We start from the raw sequence: 5,607 nt of genomic DNA, 5'->3' as shown, positions 1-5,607 counted from the left end.
AGTTTAGGACTGTACAATCTTTGACCAGTTACTTATTCGAAGAAGAAGATGTTAACATAATTATTTGCAAATATTTGAATGAAAAATTCATTTACTTTGCATTATCTAAATACCTTTTGTTTTCTGTAACTTAAAATAACTGATAAACTTTCCTGAATTTAAGATACTTTTAACAATGACATTTTCATGTTCAGGGTAAAATTAAAAGTTGAACATCAACATGCCACAGATAAGTATGTGCCTGTGTGTGTGTGGCGGGGGGTGTTACCCCTCTGATTCTAATTCAAATTGATAAAATCTTGAGAATTTCCTATAAGTTACTTGACCCTAGCAAAATAACTTTATCCATTACTTTTATAATATTGTTAGCTGAAGATAGGCAATGAATAGATTGCTAATTTTTTACCATGAACTTGATCATCTTGATACTTTTGCAGTTCTTTAAAAATGTAAATGCATATATTGTATTTTTTACTGGAAGAATCAGTCCTTTTAAAACTTGGATTCATTCTTGTCTTGATCCATTTGTTTTAGTCTTTTTTCCAAAAGGTCAATTTCCATATATTAACTTTATATTATTGTGTATTACAAGATAAGTGGCAAAACAAAACAAACAAAAAACACTTCAGTCTCATCAATAAGCTTAATTTTATTACTTCCTTAGTGTAGTAAGTTGAATGATTTCCCCTCAAAAGATATGTCAACTTGGAAACTTACGATGTGACCTTATTTGCAGTAAGGTTCTTTGCAGGTATAATTAAAGTACAAAGATCTTGGTAAGAGTTCAACCTAAATTGCAGTGGGCCCTAAATGCAATGACAAATGTTCTTATAAGAGACAGAAAAGGAGAAGACACAGACAGTTATGCATCTACAAACTAAAGAATGCCAAGGATTGCCAGCAGGCACCCCACACGTAAGAGAGAAACATGAAACAGATTCTCTCTCTGAGCCTCCAGAAGGAACTAACCCTGCCATCTTGATCTCAGACTTGTGCCCTCCAGAGCTGTGAGAGAATAAATTTCTGTTTTTTCTAACCCACCAAATCTGTGGTGGCTTAATTTGTCACAGCAGCCTAGGAAATGAATACATTGATTATGGATGATAAAGCAATATTTTTTTAAAATAATTCCCTGCCCATCTTTAATTGCCCACAAAGTATATTTCTATGGATGTTAATTGAAGTCATATTCCTTGTTCATTAGAAAAGCTTAACAGAATCTCTGTTACAAAATTATTGCTCGGGAATCTTAACCCTCCTCCCTTTAGAATCAACTCAATTTTATTGAATCAGACAGAGTTACAATATAAAAAAATAACAGAAACTCCTTTAGGTATTTTAAGAAAAAAGAGATCTATACAGGGAATTAGATGCTCACAAGATTGTTAGGAGGGTGAAGGCAGCAGATTCTTGCCTGTATCTCCTTGAATAACTTTTAGTACAATTAAACAATAATTTGCTGAGGGAACTAATACTCTGGAGCAACCTTTTGGGTTGTGGTTGGAGCAAAAGCTTCACCAGTATAACACCTGACTCTCCATATTCAGGAAGCTGGAAAGTGGTGACCCACAGCTTTGCTTTAAAGAACACAGGTCAAATAGCTTATTAGCAGCCATAGCCAAAAGCCTTACTTTTGCCTTTTTAATCAATTATGAATGCATCTAATCGGCAGAACCAAGGTCAAGTCCAGAATTCTAGCTACAAGGAATTTTGTGAAGTGTATATTTTAGCTTCTCATCCATCCTGTACTTAGAATTAACCACCCCTCCCCCAATTTGGTAAAATTCTTTGCTGTTGACATCTTGAAATTCTTAAGAATTGAACAAGAAGCCCAGCATTTTTATTTTGCATTGGGGCCCCAAAATTATGGACCTGGTACTGTCAACACTTTATACAGATCCGAAATGTTACCAGGTTCTAATATTGCAAGGGAATTTATTATGATTTTCTTCTGTTACTCATTTCCCTAAATTCCAAATCCATGGATTCTGTTGGTTATTTCATTCCTTGATGCTGATTATTGGCTGAATTACAGTGTGTAATACCATCTCAGATTCCTAGACTTGGAGATCTGCCAGCGTCAACTTATTACCTTTGTCTGGAGTTCCATGATTCTCCTAATATCCAGAGACTCTATCCTTTACCCATAGCCATACTATCCCAAAGCTGAAAAAGTCCTGCTTCTTCAGACTTTCTTTGCTCTCTCATACCCAATTCCACTTGAAATTAATGTCTTTCCTTAGTATATAGACAGATATAAGATTTAATTAAATCATTAGCGTGGCCTTTCTACCACTGACCAAGAAAGACAGTTATACACTTAAGTAAGCCTTGCAACACAGTGGGTGGAGACCCACAGCTTTGGGTCTCCTCAACTTTATGTTCTATCTTGAAGAAGGATGCTATATGTGTGTTATAACTATGTAAAAGGAGGCAGCTTGTAATTTGGCGTAAAGCTAACCAATTAGGGAATATGGAGACCTTACTTCGTGTCCCAGTTCTATAGTTAACCACTCATGAGGCCTCTGAATATCTCCTTCTCCCTTTCTCTCAACCTATAAATCAGAAAGGCTGTACTAAATAGCATAAAATTTTCCTTCCAACTCAGATTTTTTACAAATATGCTAACATGCATAATCGGTCCAATAGATTTTGTTATAAAGAGAAAATCCACTATTTTTCTCCTGATGGTGCACTGTGGATGCAGAGCAATGATGACGGGTAGTCAAATGTGTCATGCTGTTTCCATGCTGTATGCTATCATGCTAAATAAAAGTTAATTTTAACTAAAAGACATACTGTGTTTGTTCTGCATGACAGGAAACTAGTGCTAGCTTCTCAGAATTCACACAAGTAAACTGATATTATGACCTGCTGCTGTGCTGAGGTTTGACTACTCAATCCTTACAAAAAGGGAGGGATCCAAATAGAGGGGAAAACAATTAAAATAAAAAGGGTAAAAAATAGTAGCATGAGAGTTGTTGAGGATAAAATTGGCAAATGACTTTTAGACAGTTTACCCCAAGCCACTGCATCCTTTTGGTGCCGAGAGATGCTACAAAAAGTGTTGCTATAACCATATAATTATGGTGGGATTACATGCGCTGTAGCTTAGAGCCATTTCGTGATGCTCCTATTATATGTCACACAAAGTGTGGCAAAAATCCTTATGTTGAAGTGCTCGGAGATATGAGATGATGTACAAGGTAGCTCTTATCATTGTAACCTCTACCTAGGTTATGTCCACAATATCATTTTTGTTGTAAACATATGACATGGCCATCAGAGTTAATGGAGCTTAGAGTACTCGGCTCGGAAAATACGCATACCATGGACATTCTTTGAACCTGAAGGAACGTTGAAATAAAGGGAAAAATTTGTTGAACCCAGGTAACCACTAATACTGAATTAGAGGGCTGAAAAAAGCCTTGGTCTGTCAACGTGCTTTCGGTAATTAGTCCCAGGGTTTACAAAATGACTACGGTAACCATCTGACAGAGAGATAAAATCCAATGTAAGCGATAAAGAATCTGTGATATATAGGTACTAGGAATATGTCCAAAACAATAAATAAAATTAGAGTACCCAGATGTCTGAGTATTACTTGGATATTGCAAAATGTCATTGTCAATGTTCTAGTTGCTGAATTTATATCTTCTTTTCCCTCCCCCTGTTTTCTGTAGTTTTACACAAAACTTGCTACTGTGAAACACAACTGTACTAATTTCCAAACATTTGTTTTTCTTGGGAATATATTACTATAGTACATCCCAGGCTATTACAAACTCTGACAAAAAGAACTACTAGCTTAATAAATGATTGAGAATCTTTATCTAATTCATTTCTGAGAGATTCCTATTTGTCTCTAAGGTAGAGATAGCTGGTGAAATTAGATCACAGATCACTAAGTGATTTAACAAGTGAGGAGAAATTTGAACTCTCAGCAGTTATTAAAACAACAACAACAACAACAACAACAACAACAACTGTTTTGTAATATAGATTAAAGAAAAGCGGACATTTAGAAGACAAGGTGGACACTTCCCATTTAGCAATGTCGAACCTGGTTCTCATGTTCCTGCATCGGGCTGCCAGCTGTGCAAGGGGCTGCCAGTGACTGTGATTCCCCTGCAGACATAACAACAGCTGCAACGCCACCTGTGTAAAGAGATGTGCTTGAGAGATGAGAGAATTACATTGACCTCAGGCTAGTTTTGTCTTTCTCTAATTTCTGCACTACTGTCAGATCTGAAAAAGAAAATCACCACCTTGTGATACTGTCTCATCAGACTCCCTCCCAGTGCTCTCTGTAGGGCACTGGGGAGCAATCATAAGCATATAAATACAAAACCCATCAGTGAAAAGGACCTGAGCTCTCTGGTCCTTTTAGATAAATCTAAATCAGATGAAGGATGAAGGATTGACTCAAGGAAGAGTTGTGATAACAAGGAGTAAAAACGACTAAGTGTCTAATGGTGGAGTTCATCATCATTTAACCTTAGGGAATCTGTGGTTATTATTCAAGAGTTCCCAGGAGAAGTCTGTTTTAAGCCAAAAAAGAAAGGACTGTGGGTGATTTATTTTCTTAATGTAAAATAGAAAGGGGCTGCAGTACTATGAGGAACTAGAAAAGAATGTTCCAAAAAATTATATGTGCGTATGATGTATATGTATCTATAATTATATATATATATAAACTATATGTATATGAGAGTTGAAATAGACTAATATTAACCTGATCAGAATAAAAGAAGTGAATGAGGGTATGATGATGAAGTACTAGAAAGCAATATTGTGATAAGCATTTTCAAGATCAGTGGTAGACAGGCTAATAGGACTACTAGGACAAAGGAAAATGAAATGAAAATTAAAAGGATTGTCTTACACAATATGAAGGTAATTATGCAGTCATTGTTACAGCCAAATTCCCACTGATTTCAGTTGGGGCTTTGGACAGAACAAGAAGACATATGTTTTGGTAGGTTACCTAGAGCTACGATGTTTATTTTCACTGCAATGTTTATCAGTAATAAAATTAGAAAAATTCAAGAGGTGATATTGATATTTAAAAACATGTCCTACCTATATTTTTAAGAAGAAGAGCAACTTTAAAAAAATTACAAAAGGATTGTTTTTTTTCAGAATGACATATTTAAATTTATCTCATTAGTATGTATCAGTGACTTTTATCAATTAACCAGAAATGTGGGTCTATCAGCAGAATTTATCCATCCATCTTTGCTGTGAAACCGGGAACAAATTTGTTTAAATTATTGGTCTTTTAATTTGCCTCATTTCGTCTCCTGTCTGAGAAGCCTGTTTATTTTCAGGCAGCTGCATATGTTGGCATGATTGATGAGATCTGCTACAGGCAAGCAAGCAGCCCTGGGTGACCAGTTTACCCTTCCCTGCTAGGGTTCCAGCTGCCAGTTGCCCCCATTCTGTGACAGCTTCTCCTTCTCCTCACCTTGTCATCAAGCCAAGATTGTACACTGTAGGAGCACAGGTAAGCATCTGCCTCCATAATCATTGCCAACAGCTCTCCATTATCAACTGCCAGGGGTGCTTCAGAGCAATATGGAGTTCTTTCTCTTGACACAGGGACCA

The sequence above is a fragment of the Propithecus coquereli genome, unplaced genomic scaffold (assembly GCF_000956105.1).
Source record: "Propithecus coquereli isolate 6110/MARCELLA unplaced genomic scaffold, Pcoq_1.0 Scaffold11, whole genome shotgun sequence".
Lineage (NCBI taxonomy): Eukaryota > Metazoa > Chordata > Mammalia > Primates > Indriidae > Propithecus > Propithecus coquereli.
Note: the sequence above shows the minus strand (reverse complement) of the source record.